Below are 15,682 nucleotides of genomic sequence, written 5' to 3'. Positions count from 1 at the left end.
TCTATGATTTTAAATATCTTTATGTAAAGCATCACTGAAGGCTTTCTGAGGCAAGGGAAGATCAGACAAGCCAATAACTGTCTGCAGGGAGTATCAGGTGAGCAAACAAAATTCCCTGCTACACAAACAATCCTGCTGATGTCAGGACAGCACCAAAGCTAAGCATCCATGCTGTTGAGTTATGCACCAGTCCTGTGCAAGTCCACTTACTTCAGCTGTTGGGAAATGTCCCAAGGAAGGGTCTTGATTCTTCCATGTTGCTATGGGCACTGAAAGAGAGGCATTTCTATTTTTTTAGCTTGAGTACCCTCTACCAACACCATTTCCTAAAACACTACAGCATACATACAACATATACATCTATATGTAAAAAAACCCCAAACAAACCAAAAAGTGCCACATCCCCAAACTTATACACAAAAGGCTACAAGCACATCTGCTTTAAAGTCTGCTACAGGACTTTTCTCCATTGTGACCAAGAAGCTAAATGAAATTCAATACACATACGAGTCCCATGGGTCTCTTCCACTTCGTCCTTCTGTAATTGTACTAAAAGCTTGTCTGGAGTCTCTCCCTCGGGCATCTGGAGTTGACACTTCTCCTATTTATCTAGCTAAAGAAAGGTCCCCTGCTTCTTCCCTGCCAATACCATGAAGAATTTAATGTATCAGCAGGGACTCGAAGCTTGAAACCTGATCCTGTATTTTCATAAAACGATTCACAGACTTGCACGGAGTTTTCTGACTTAAGAGCAAAGGGTTTCCATTCAGCAATTTGGGGCTAGATTAAACCACTCATGTTTCCATCAGTGGGGGAGGGGAAGAAGAACACCATAACATGCAGCCACCAAATTGATCTTAACATCCTGAGACAGAAAAGAAATTCCTATTAGAGTGCCTTCATACCTTCTTAAAAAAATCACACCAGCTGTTTAATGACTCCTACGAAGAAAGAAGGGATGAACACAAAGCAATAAAGAGCAAATTGAGGAAATAAAATAAAATGGGAACCAAGAAAAAAGTTTGTTTTTACTTTACAGGAGGAAAGACAGTGGTTTGGAACTTAATTTTACTCCATACCAATACCTGAATAACAATGAAGAAAAATCAATGGAGAATTTGTATGAAAGGAGCATTGATGTGGAAAGCTGAACCAATTCCCCTTTTCATATCTACACAAGATGATAGGTACCCAACACAGAAGGACATGCTATTCTATCACATATACTGAGAAACTTGTCAAATGCTCAATAACACCTTCACTTTTATTATAATTATAAGCAAACTGAGCAATAGCAAGGCTAGTTATTCTAATTTTTTTTTTTTTTGAGGAAGAACTAATACTTTGAAAAAAATGTTTGCTTCCGCAAAATGTCATCTTCAGTTTTCTCTGAAACTTAAAATGTCTTCCATTAATACATCAGCCAAGCAGTTTCACTAACAGGAACTATGCCATAGGCAGGATAGTCTTCACAAACACTGAGAGTCCAGAAAGTGTATCAATATGCTAGAATAAACATTGCCAAGTTTCTGCAACTTTTTCCCATTTTCTGGAAACAAAGTTCATCCAGATAAGACCATTGAAGATTCTCCATCCAGGTGCAATGTTCAAGCTTCCAAAATTGCAAGTCATCTAGAGGAAATGCTACTTTAAAAAATCCAGTCATTTAACAGTATCTGTCCTTTCTTTGTCTTCTGAACACTGTACATTTGCAATATTTCACCACTTATGAGGGGCTTATAAAAAAGAGGGAGAATGACTTTTTAAAGAGGCACATAGTGATGGGACAAGGGGAATGGTTTTAAATTAAAAGAGAAGTTCAGATTAGATGTTAGAAATACTTTCCTGTGAAGGTGGTGAAGAACTGGAACAGGCTGCCCAGAGAGGTTGTGAATGTCACATTCCTGGGAGTGTTCGGGGATGGCACTTTCAGCAACCTGGTCTAGTGGAAAGTGTCCCTGATCATGCAAGAGGGTTGGAAATAGATGACTTTCAATGGACGCTCCCAACTCAAACTATTCCATGATATTCCTGTCAAAAATACTTTAATGCTAAAAGTGGTTTTAGAGACTAGTCATAAGCACATTGATGAAAGATTGCATTTAACTCAAAATTCAACTGAATTTTAAAAAGAGCCACAGAAATTAAATACTGTTAATTTCTAGGTGTATATTTCAGGCATTTGTAACATTTCTCTCAGATATTCATGTGAATTAATATGTCTTACACCAGGTTGCATATAGTACATATCTGTAACACATGTTCTTCTAAAAGGCTGCATTGTATATCTTAAATGAATGTTTCATCTCTGGGTTTGTTTTTTTTTTTTGGGGGGGGGGGTGGGGGTGGGTTTTTTTGTTTGGTTTTTTGTTTGTTTTGTTTGTTTGGTTTTGTTTTGTTTTGTTTTAATAGCCTAAGCATTTTGCTTTTAATGAAAGACAAGTAGTTTTGGATGAAACGACAGCATACATTGCTATTAATCTTGGCTCTCAAATCTTTGTGCCTGATATAATGGCTTCCCACAGACTCAATCAGGATCACCCTGAAACAAGTATCTTTTAAATACTAGAATCAAAGATTAATTAACTAAATGCTACTTCATTTTCTCTAATCATCAGCATTATTGTCTTTCTAAATAGCACACAATGTTTCTGTGATCACATTACAATCCAGCTCCAAAAATATTTATATGTGATTTTAAAAATCTAATCAGGGAAAGTTCTTCCTGATCACTTTGGATTCCTCAATCATTCCTTCTCACAATATTAAAGCAGATCAGAACTAAAGAACCTGAAAGGCCAAAGATGTAGTTTCACCTATCCTTTAGTCATACCTGAGGTTTTTTTCATACTTTGAATAATATTAAGATGCATATCACATCTGGCTTGTTAAAATTTATTGCCTACAAATATCAGCTAGCAAGATTGAAATCCAGAGGCAGCTGTTACTACTGAACAAGGAAAAGAGAAACCTGCTCTTTCTGCATCAAAATCAGAATCTTTATGGAGGGAGCTTTTGTAAAATTGCATTTTTATTTCAAATAATAATGTTAGGCTACGAAAAGAAGGTTCTTCATTAAAATAAGTATTTATAATTTTCAGGTTTATCATAGCATTGCAGCCCTATTTCTTTTTATTGCACTCTAGCTCATTTAAAGCTTTAACTAGTAGTATTAACTACCTACCACTGAACAATTTAATTACTAACATTCAAGAAAACTACTACTCTGGCGTGCTTTTTTTGGTCAAAGATGGTATTGCAGCACCACTGAAAATTTTTCAGAGTTTTGTTTAATGTCTGCTCATATTCAAAGGAGAGAATTGCCAAGACAATAAACTGCTGAAGAGTGAAAACAATGAACAGCCCAGTAGGTGCTGTCTGATGATGATCCTGGAGGATATTCTGGATCTTCACACCTGAGATTCTGTGATCCAACAGCATGTGGACAAGACTTAAAGAGCTTCTTAATAGCAATGAACTGGTTGGATACAAATGCAAAAATGCCTTTCAGACAGGTAAAATCTAATCTGCAGTACTAAAGAGCCTGTGGCGCAACAACTCATCTCTACACCACAGACAAAAATTGTGTTTATTTTTCCTTTCAGCTCTATGGAAAACATCAAATTCTTTGGGAATCTTGTCCTAGACTGATAGGCTACTCCCATCTGTCTATCTGTATGAAAACACAATCTTGTTCAAAAATTCTTTTTAATCTTAACTTTGGCCTAGTATTTTTCAATTTGTGGCAAAGATTATCTAAAGTGGAAATGACATAAGGTTATCTAGCATTTAGAAAATTATTTTTAAAAATAGAATGGGAAGGAAAAATACAGAGGCAAAATGTGCATTATTTACTTATAAATGTAAAGAGAAGCAGCATTCCTTCTCTTTAATCACCCATTTTGTGAATATTTCTATAAAACAAATGGAATGCTTTTGTCTAGATTATAAAACAAAAGTCTTTGTTACAAAACTCTGCACAAGATCATAATTATGCTTAACACTTCCAGCAGAAAAATGGAACAACTTTGAGAAAAAGTTGTGAGGCCAACCATGGAGCCAAACAAAACTTCTAATATTCCTACAAAACAAACAAAAAGGTTTTCATGGCATCTTGCTATGCCCTATTTATGCAGCAGTCAAGTATGGCTTTTAAGCCACAATTAACATAAGTAATAAATAGTAAGAATTGATAGTTAAAGCTATTGCCTGAGAGTAAGAAAACATGAAATTGCTACTAGTATTTTTTCATATAGAAGAATACAGCTCTTTAGAAATAAGGCTGTGTGCAGTAAAGAGATGAAAGACACTCGTCTTGAGGAAGGACAAATAAAACCCTTTAGTCCCTTGCAGTTTATATTGATTACTGTATACGTAGGTTGTATAAATTACTACCACTTAAAGTAAAACATTAATTCCTAGGAAAGCAGGAAGGACACATTTCCTTAATTGAAGTGTTTTGGGTAAGTAATATGCTTATGTTGTCCCAAACAGTTTTTAAATTAAGTAGTTCTACTGCCTTTTACAAAACAAATTCCTGTATTCAGTCAAAACAGTGTCTGTAAATTAAGAGTATTTTCCTGGTTCAACACAATGTCAATGGGATTTCCAATTGTTTCCTGCTTGAATTTTAAGGAAGAGCATTTCTGATAAATGCATCTTTGTTTTTTCTTAGTATTACACAAAAAATAAGAGTTAAGGATTTCTGTTTGCCACACTCTCAGCCAGCTGAGTGACAGCAACTCTATTCACATACCTAACACCATGAAAATCCACCTAGCTGAGATCTTCTGATGTGCATAATGTTCATTTTATATGCTATGCAGTTTAACTTCACACCCAATTATTTTCATTTTCTTTCTTCCTAAATTCAGACACAAACTATACTGCAGCCACCAAAACCAATCACAACCAGCTGCCACAGTGATCTCAAAAGTATACTTTACCCTGGGAAACTAGGCTAGCAAAGTAAAATTGGTCTAATAACAGCAAGTTAATGCATATCCTTCCAGGGACACACATACCAGGTTAAATTCGTGATTCTAGGTCAGCTTGCAGCAATTTCCTGTCTCACATACGCCCCAATACAAATACAAAAAGCAAATGTTTAAATCAAGATGAGATCCAGGGAGAGATTTGCCACTGCTCAGTGTTTAAGGCTGTAAGAACTGTGTCTGCAAGAGAGAGATGAGATCTCCACTGTTCTCCTTCAGGGTCAACATTCCTTTCCCCACCACACAAAGAGGGCTGGGCTCCCAGCTGTGCACTGGCACAGCTACAGCAGGACCAGAGAGACTGGCCACATGCTGATGACCAGACAGCTCCAGCCCCTCTGGCCAGGAGAGGTGGGACAGTTTGAACCATCTCGAAGCAAGGACAGAAACACCTTCACAGCCATGTCCCCTAATGATTTCTTTACCACACAGGTAGGGAGCAGAACAGCATCTTAATACTCAAGTAATGCTTCTTTTTTCTTTTTTTTTCTTTTCCTTTGCAAAACAATAATGCAGTAATTTTTTCAGGAAAGGGTCACAGTTCTGGCTTTCCTTCCAAGCCAGTAAAGAGTGAGATCATGGGGAAAAGGTTTCTTCCCCTCAACATCCCTGTCATGGACCATTTACTCCTCAAGGAGATGCAGAGGCTGAAATACACCTATGCAATTTCCTCCAGCATTTTAACATCGTTGTTCTCTGAGGAAAGGAAGAGACAGACCTTACTTACTTTAAAAAACTTCAAAAAGAATAGAAACACATTCTATTTTCACAAAAATATTATAGACTATATACACCTATGTTGCCTCTGGTTCTCATGTACCAGAATGTACCTGGTGACCTGATCAAGAAATTCAGGTATAGCCAAGATGCCTCACATGCAAGCACTGCTTGCTTTTTAGAAGCTTTCATTCTGCTTGCAACCAGCCTCCTTCAGCTGTGTTTGGCCCCTCAGCTACAATATCTCTGCTCCTTTCAACAGCTGTGCTCTCTCTCTCTCCACTCTGGCAACTCACCCTCCATAACCCATTCCACCACAGTTTTTAAAGGGCTGTATCAATGGCTCTTATCTTTGTTCCCTTTCCTGTGGAAACTAAAATTTCTGGAAACTTTATGCCTCCAAACAGCAGCAAAGGAAACTGGTTTTATCCAGTGTGCAATTCTTCCTTTGCTCTGCACATCGGGAGCCACTGGATTCAACAAGTCACCTACTTGCAGACAGAGGGGCCAGCTCTTCCACCCCAGTCCCTTCACAGAACAAATACACAGAAAGGGGATGTAAAAATAGTTGCAAAGATACTAAGAGTTTATAAAATCATATGAGTTTACTACCATAATTTTCAGGTTGCACATAGCACAGAGCTTAATCATTTCAAGATTACAATAAAGAGAGGGAGCATATGTGTTGCTCTTTTTACTTTCATTACATAGTTTTAACCTCTGTTTCAATGTATGTTCAGAAAACAAAGGCCTAAGCTAAAGCATACATTTTCTGAAGAATTATTTTTAGCTTGCTTAAGATCGAAGGAATTCACTACAAGCTCTGCACAGCATTGAACAACGTTCCCACCAGTCTCTCTGTTACAAATTAATGAAAAGCTCATTCTCTGCCTAAAGGCATCTACCACGCATCATAAATTTCAGTCATGGGCACAGAGGAGATCAGGGTACAACCTCACCCAAACAGGCCAAAGGAAGCTCTCCACATTTACGGCAGCAAGATGATACCTTGAGCCTTCTACACAATTAGTTCTCATGTACTCTCCTCTTTCTCTCTCTACCAGACTTCTCCAAAAGCATCACATGTTCAGAAAAAAAATTGACAGGCTCTCTAATCCTCTTTAAAGCACAGTACGCAGGACAAGCTATGAATTTTTAACAGCCAACTCCACTGCTGCAATGTCATTGTGAGTCTGAAGGAAAGAACAAGCATGAAGTATTTGCAAAATTGCATCAAAAAGACTCAGCAGTGCTCTTTCCATTAAAAGCCCTGCTCTAAACAAAACCTATGAAGTATTTTAGCTGTGTACTTTGGAACAATGCCTAGAAACAAGGCTACAAAGATCCCCCCACCCAAACCACTGCTCTTTGACTGGTATTTATCAACAGCAAAACAAGTATAAAATTATAATATGAAATCACTTGGCTACAAAAAAAAACCAAAAACAACCCAACATTTAACGCAACAACAAAAATGTTATAAAAGTAAATTTTTAAAAGCGCTAAATACTGCTTTAATTCAACTGCTCCTGCTTATGTGTAAATAACTTTAGGCTACTACTGGCTACTAGAAAATGACTCAATTTTGAAACACAAAGAAGATTTAAATACCATACTAAATTCAAGGCTTATAAGCCTTGTCAGTCAGAATTCTTTGTTTCCAAAGAGAAGGAACATTTTACAATTTAAAAGAGAGAAGAGCCAATGGATTGTAATACTCCAACTTGAGCACAGTGTGAATAATAGTAGCTAATAGTACAAATTATTTACCAAAAAAACCCTTTAACATTTATGATCACTGGGCTAGAAAGCATTAGCATACCTGTCAAAACTCGTCATTTGCTTTAGACTTCTGTAACTCAAAACAAAATTGATAAGTGTGCAGAAGAAAGACACATAAAACATTTTTCCTTGACTTTAAGTTTAGGTTTTCACAGCAGGCCACATATTTGTCCCACCCTTCGCCTGCCAACCTGGCCTGTTCTGCATTCTGGCAGTCTTTCCCCTTCTTCAAGGTACACAGCTCCAGTTTTCCATTATAGACCACTACAGGGTCAGCACAAACTTGAAACTTATAGCCTGGAGTAGCAAACTGCACAATAGACAGTATCTTTCACACAACCTAGCATGAAAGGACATCAGTAATCTCTCCAATCCTTCTCTCCACTAAGGCTCCTAACACAATATATGAAGAAATCATACAAAACAAAGAGTGCTCTTTCATCAAATTTTAGAGGAGTGAAGTCTGAATTATTTTAACTAAAATTTATAGTGTTTGCTTGCTTATGGAAATCTTGCATCTGAAATAAACCCTTATACGGCAAAGATTTCCTCATCTATAGAAAACTAATTAAAGCAAGCAGATTCATGAGCTCTGCTACTAATGAAGCTTGCTGTTGTCAGATTTGTGCTTCACAGTTGATCAAGCTTTGAGAAGTTTGCCTTTCTGTTGATGCCTGAAATCATTCAACTGAACAAAAAGAAAAAAATTACACAGAGAAAGAAGCACCTACAGATCCTAACCCAGAAACTGAAACCCAGGACAATGCCTTGCATCAGGACTGCACAAATTACCCTGATGGGAAGGTCTCTGTGCTATGCACATTCCTTTTCCCCTAGTATCACAGGATTACGTGGTTTCCTTCTAAGCCAAAAGTGAAAAACTAGAGGACTCAAACACTTTGCCAACAGCCTCTCTGCTGAATCTCCTCCCAGCACCAACTGCCTCACGCTCAACACACATTCAGCAGTGCTGCGATGTTCAGCCCTTCCCACTGCTCCCTGCTCCACAACCCTCTGCACTGCACAGGTGGTAATGCACCAACTAAAGATAAAATACTAAGAAATAACAAACACCCACAGTGCCCTTTCCAGCACTGCATGCCAAATACACTCACGGGGAGTAACAGGGCATTTGATAAACCACAGACAGGCCCATGTGCTGGCCAACGGGGAAAACAACAGGCACAACTGGACAGCCAGGACACCTGGAGAGAGACCTTTTACAGAAGCAACAGACTGGCCACAGTTCAGATCCAGCTCATGGTCAGGTAAATGGATGATTTTCTTTGGGATGAAACGCAAGTGTTTGGGGTTTCTTTAGTTCTCGAGAATTTTGCTCCTATTGAAGTGAAATTTATCTAACTCAATTTGTATCTCAGCCTTGCCAGCTGTTTGTCAACATCTTTTTCAAACAAAATAAGATGCTATGATAAGATTGCCTTAATTTAAGATAAAAATAAAGGGAGAAACCATAAAAACACAGTTGTTAAAAGTGTTTTTGGCACCAAAAAAATGCCTGTCGAAATAACTTTCATCAAATAACAGCACCCACTGTTAGTAACTATGGGAGGCACACAAAGGCAGGAACTTTGGTATTACACCACTTTTGGAAATTATCATAATTTTCAGACCTACAATCTCATTCCTTCTTAATTTATATATGTCAACTAACCCATAATTCATAGAGTCTTAGCTAATTAAAGAAATCTTCACTCAGTTTTACTGATAACAAAGTAAAAAATTTCAGTGCGTTGGCCACCAAGTGGATGGTTCTTTCACAATGTTGTGAGATTGACTCTTTCATCAAAAGACTGTCAAAACTTCCAAGCCCTAAGTGACTGGAAGTCTTCAGCAAAGAAAAATCACCAAGGGGAAGTGTACAAGAGGTTGACAGGATGACTGACGCATGGAAAAGTCAACAAGATCCATTTCTCACAACAAAATCGAGTTGGCAGGTTATTATAATGATAGACATGTAATAAACTAGGAAATGTTTTTTCTTCACAATGTACACCTGGATTATGGGATCATTGGAGCAGGACACTGGACACACATAATGCACAAATAGACTCAAAAAATAATGAAATTCTTGAATGACAGACCCACTACTGGTTATTGAAAACACAACTGCCTGTGGTTCAACCTTAAGAGCTAAGGAAGCTCCTAAACCACTAATTAAAGGACCTAACCATGGGAAAGAATTACTACATATACTTCATGCATTTCTTACATTTTTCTCCCTAAGAAAATGTACTAGCTGCCTTTGGAAAGAGTATGAAACTAAATGGACATTTGGCCTGACTGGAACATGCCTAGTTGTCTGTTCTCATGAAATAAAGGAAAATATGCCAAATACCAGATGAAGGCAGACAAACCAACGGGCTCAGAATGTAAGCAGACATTAGACTCTTAATTCTCTCCCAGTTTACAAGCAGCATTAATCACAATTTCTGTGAACAGCATGATATAATGTAAGACACAACAGATAAAGGCAGTTATGTACAAGTATTGTGAGAAACAAAAATTGAAAATAAGAAGAATTATTTTGCTTGTCCCATAAGTGTGATTTTATTCACTACTGGGAAACAAGCCATGATCCATAGCCAACTCCTAAGCAGGAAAACAAATTAGGTACAACCATCTTTAAAAGCCAAGGCTGCATTCTACAAAGAGGTTAAATTTTGTTTCATTTTAGAAAGATTTTTTAATTCGGTCGAAATTAAGCCTGGACAGGTGGACCTTGTACCTGAGGAACACCCCAGCACAGTACACAGATGCCAGTATAAGGAGAAAGAAGCCATTTAGGACAACTTCTGTTCCCTCTGTGTATTAAATGCTGTTTTTAATCTGGTTAACAACTAAACTTCCATGAGGAGCAATAGTCCCTTCAGATTAATCTGAACATTGGTAAACTGGCCAAACAAGTCCAGTTATGTGGCAATGGAGTGGATTTGCAGGTGTTTTAGGGGTCTCTTTCGTGGTAGGGTTATTTATTGTGTGAGAGGTAAAGCAAGAAGAATCAAGTACAGAGGAATTTTTCAAAACTTTTTCTAAAGATGAGGCTAAATCTGATATATTTTCTATGGGGAAGACAACACACTAATCTAGATTTAATTTTGTCATCACTTCTTCATAAAATGAAATAGGATTTTGTTTTTTGGGACAGAGTTTGCTGTCCAGATTCCATTCACTGCTATGCTCACTAGCCATCAGAAATGACAATAATACTTCAGCCTGAAAAACTAGCATGACTCAGACACCTATTGCCACTGAGACTCCCTGTCTCCAGTTATGTGACATCTGAGAACCTGTCCCTTCTAATAAACAAAAGGAAATGAGTTATTGAGAACATGCAAATGGATGAATCACATAGTAGACACCGGGTATTAAGCAGCTGCCACAGAAAATGGCTTATATAAGATAGTTCTTACATTTCTATTATCCATCCAAAATTATACCACTGTTTTTTTCTGCCCTCCTCATAATGTAAGACAACATGTCCTATAAAGATTTCCCTTTTTTTTGAGAGGTCTCCCACAGCTCTCGTTTTTTTCCTGTGAGGCTAAACAGTCACTCCCTTCAAAACCTTCATGCAGGTCATAGTATTAAAGCACTTTATTACAGCTGCTGTGTGCGGTATTCTACATAAGACCTCATCAGTGCTAAACAGAAAACAACAGCTATGTTCCCTTACACACAGCATTCCTTATTTACATATCTCAGATGTATAAACAGGTGTATTTGTCCTTCAACTATAAACTCCAGGTTTTCACTGGCTAGACTACTTTTTTATTGTCTTCCAGCCAGTATGCAAAGCATAGCAAATTGTGCTCACTTTCTGGAATTTCAGTTCATTGTGTTTGCGCTGTCTTTTCAAACTGTCAAAGCAACTGCTTTACAGACATCTTTTTTCCCCATGTGAAATCCATCTAATTTTTCCAGCTGAGGCACAGGACCCTGTATAGTGAATTTGGGTCATCTGATAATAGGCTTGCTTTTGTTACTTAGATGTCACAACTCCTTATATGCAACAAGTGGATACACAGTGTCTGCTTGATAACCATTTACCATATTCTGTGTTCTACTAGCCAAGTACCCGAACAAAACCAGAAGATACACTGGACCCATCCAAAATACTTTCTCGGTAATCAGTAAACCGTTAATGACACTTGGAGACGGTTTCTCAACTACTCTTGTGTTCGTTTTACAATGATTCTATGTGGAATTCTCCACCCTTCTCTATGAGTGATGTGTGAGGTAGTCAAGTATATCACTCACAGTCACTGTATGAAAAAAATAATAAAGTCAAGATACCTCATCTATCTACCGCTCATCTTCTATCTGCAAGGTTAGCTATACTACCGAGGGAGGAAATTAAAATTGCCTGATGAAGTTGGTTCTTGATAAATCTATACTGGTTGCTTATCAATTTTATTATTCCAGAGGCGCTTATAAAACAACTGTTTAATAACTTGTTAAAAAAATGTGCAGGCATTAAGGTTTCATTGACCAACTTGAAATTCCTTTCTTCTTTCAGGTTTTATTGACTGGCTTACAATTCCCTTCATATTCCCCAGCACCTTTACAATATATATACATATTTACATATTCATTTTAAGAAAGAAAAAAGAGAGAGCGTAGGTTCACATTTCCCCTTACCCTGTATTCTGAAGACTCTCCTGCTCTTCCAGAGACTCTGAATATTTGGACTAGTACCTGACAAAGAAGTAAATTATTATGTTGAGTTTTCAGTTTAGCAATCTTCCAGTTCCTACCTGAGCATGGTAAGCTATTACAATCAGTGAAAGAAAAACAGAAGTTGATCACACAAGACCTTATTTACGAGACAGGAAAAAAAGACAAGAAGTGGACTTCAGTAAGAGTCACTCCTGACCATTTAGATTTTAAAAAAATGAAATCTAAAAAACTGCTAACAAACAAACACACCCCAACAACAAATCACTAATTTGAAGCACTGATAGCCCCTCAGGCAGTAAATGTTTGTGGTTGGTAGTTTGGGTTTTTTTCTTTCCAATCAAGACAGTAAAAAAGTAGAATAAGCCACTAACCTTATTGCTTAGCTTCAAAAGCCTGTTGAGGGGCAATGAAACAGGGTCATTCAACAGAAGTTAAACAAAACCCCTGTGAAAAACTCACTAAACCCCGTCAGGCAGGTTTGGCAAGTGGAGATCTACTCAGGTATTGCCTACAGCTGCACTGCTGGAGAACTGCAGGAAGCTGGTGTTTCCAATGTTCTGGTCCAAGGTACTCCTTTTTGCTCTAGTCAGAGGATATTGTGCTAATGGAAATCCCCTGTCAGCACCCAATTGCAGTCAGCACTGTCACTTCCCTGTAAAGTTTTCCCAAAATATGAGTACAGCCTGCCAAGACACAGGGAATGAAGCAGGAAGTGCAAGAAGGCAAGCTTCCTTTTTGTACCTGCCTTGGAGTAAATGGAAATGTCAGGTAGGCTACACACTATACTCAGCACACAAAAACATCACTCCACTAATTCGTGTTGCTACACACCCATCAGTTAAAGTGACCTACTGGTACTGCCAGAAACCACTCTGTCATATGTGCACTTATTAAAATAATTTTAATTTTTAAATTTTAAAAGATCACACTAACCTAGGCACATCAAAAAGGTGTTCTCTCCCTCTTCCGCTCTTTTTTTTTTTTTTTAATAGAAGAAAAAATTAAAGAGAAGGAAGTTTTTTTAAGATAAATAAAACCAAGAGCAAGAGACACCCATAAAAAAGTTCCCTGTTAACTCAACACATACAATTTCTAGCATTTATGCCCTCTGGGTCCATTCTCCAGCACTGTTTATGGACACTATGAGTTAACTCACATATTATAGCTTCATATCTCCCTGTAGCCCAGAAAGTATAATAGTCAAGTCCCTCCTTTTACCATTCACAAGTAAAATATCTATATTTATTCTTTTTGCTTGAAAAGCTTTGGGCCAATGACACTACATGTGCAGAGTTTCTGCACAATTTCAGTTTGCTGTATTCAACGCACACATTGGACCTGAGAAAGTACATGGCCTCACATCTTCTGTGTGTTGTCAATACAGTGATGTACCTCATCAGACAGCATACCACTAGAACATTTAGAAGAAGTGAACATACATAGATGAAGGAGGACTGGATCAGCTAATTTCTTAACCTTTTTTTCTGACAGATGTCCACAGTGTCCACATTTCATTAATTAAATTCGCAATTTTAATTTTTTTTTTTTTTGGTCAGTAATAGCTACTTATACCTTACCATTCAACAGGGACTTGAAAAATCAACTATGTCTAAACATGAGTCATCCAGAAACACAGCTGACAAGAATTCTCAATTCATACTGGCAAATATCAATTTATGTAAGCAGAAATCCTTCCATTTGGATGTGGATCAAAATTCTACTAAATAGGATCAAGGTTAGAGTATCTATACTGTACTTCAATTACACTGCATTGAACTGAATTGTTTTTGACTTTTTAAAGTTATGTATTAGCAGAAAGAAATCACTTCTCACAGAACATGGCAGTTGAAGAAATTGGACTGCACAGTCTCCTACACTAGTTTAAGAAAAAGGAAGAGGAATTGACTGGCTGACTGAGTAACCCTTTGTTCAGGAACAAGAGATTTTCACTATAGATAGACCTCAGTGTGTCCCTGGAAGAGAAACTTCTCACACTGCCTCATCCTGGCCCATCCAGGTCCTTCAACTATTCTGTAAGGAACTAGAGGAAACAGAGAGGTGAGCTGTAACCCTCCTGCAGCACACCATGAGGAAAGGCAAGCCAAATAGTTAACTAAATTATTGTCTTTCTGCTGCTTTAAAAACATGCACTTTCTATCCACATGACAACAAAACATTCTGGAAAATAAAAACTATGTTGCTCTACAGCCCATTCCATGTTTTCCCCTTCTACGATATATAGTTCTTCATTGTGTATTTCTCTGCACAGGATTTAAATTAAGCCCTTCCTTTATACAGATCCTTCAGTCTAGAAGGATTGTTTATAGCTCCCAGTTTAAACAATTACAGTGGCACATACTTGGCTATCAGATTGTCTTAGCAGACCTCAACCATCCACAAACTTGCAGTGCAAACATCGCAGAAGCAAAAATGCCAGTGTTTCCATTAAACAATGGCAAACTGAGGAGTAAGCATTAGCATCTAATTTTACACTCTAACAGTGATCCAAATTAATTCAGTTGTATTTTCCCAACAGATGTCTCAAAACCAGTGGTAATTCCATCTCTTTTTTTTAATTCTAGGATCAATTATTTCAAGACAAAAACATATTTACCTGAGCTGAATAGAGATGCATGTTTTTAATAAGATTTTGTCAGACAAACCATTTTCAGAACAATAAAATATATTTATTACCCAATTAACATACATTTATGCTACACATTAAGACAAACTCATGTAATTGGAAAACTAATTAACATGTTTCTAATGACATGTTAATTCATGTCATTAGAAAACAAAACATGTATCTCTGAATTGGATACCATGCCCTCCCTACATCTCAACAAATTTAGCCTCCTTCATCATTGTTCTTTTCAGATTCCATGTGTCTGTAGTGGTTGTTTATGTGACTACACCAGAAAAGCACCATAACTTGTTTTATCTGAGACAAAGAAAAATATATACATACATATACATCAGATAAGTTAGATCCCTACAAAAATAAAGAAAAAGCTGATAGCTCCCATTCAGAAAAACAACTTATCTGCCTTCAAAAAGAAGAAAGGAATTTACTTTTCATGATTTCACAATACAGCCTGGCACCATATGTTTCACTTGGATTTTTTTTCTATTTTTGTTTTTCTTCCCTCTTGAAGGACTATAGCAAGCTTTATTATGCATGGATTCAGAAACTACGAGTCAGCCAAAAGTCGCAGATCTCTCAGGATAGACATGTCCATCTGTCATTTCACAGCAGGAGAACAATAGGAGCTTCAATATAGACACAACAAGCTCACAGAATCCTTACACAGCCAGACAGAAAATCTGCCATAGCTGATAGCAAACTGCCTTTGAAACTCCAGACAGATGTTCCTGTGTAACACCAGGATCAATTGCTGCTTTCTTGTTTCTGTATTTGCAAATTCCTCATTTTTTCATAGCAACCAAGAAACAGTCAGTGTACTACTTGTAACCTCTCCAGAGCTTTGGGA

At 37.4% G+C, this 15,682-nt stretch overlaps 1 protein-coding gene across 3 annotated transcripts in view; it reads right to left on the bottom strand.

Annotated features, from left to right (window-relative positions):
* The window catches only part of LHFPL2 (LHFPL tetraspan subfamily member 2), a 120,238-nt gene that overhangs the window by 70,458 nt on the left and 34,098 nt on the right, over nt 1–15,682 (bottom strand). Inside the window, exon 3 of one of the 3 annotated variants that reach the window (XM_066181255.1) lies at nt 12,153–12,209. The exons of the other annotated variants lie outside the window; for them this stretch is intronic. The gene's annotated coding sequence lies outside the window, so the exon portion shown is untranslated. The remainder of the gene's footprint in view (nt 1–12,152; nt 12,210–15,682) is intronic. 3 annotated transcript variants of the gene reach the window in all.

This window comes from Chamaea fasciata, unplaced genomic scaffold (assembly GCF_029207755.1).
Source record: "Chamaea fasciata isolate MVZ Bird 193981 ecotype frontalis unplaced genomic scaffold, bChaFas1.0.hap1 SCAF_4, whole genome shotgun sequence".
In the NCBI taxonomy this organism is placed as follows: domain Eukaryota; kingdom Metazoa; phylum Chordata; class Aves; order Passeriformes; family Sylviidae; genus Chamaea; species Chamaea fasciata.
The sequence above is the reverse complement of the archived record's forward strand: the minus strand, read 5'-3'. Positions and strand labels throughout refer to the sequence as shown.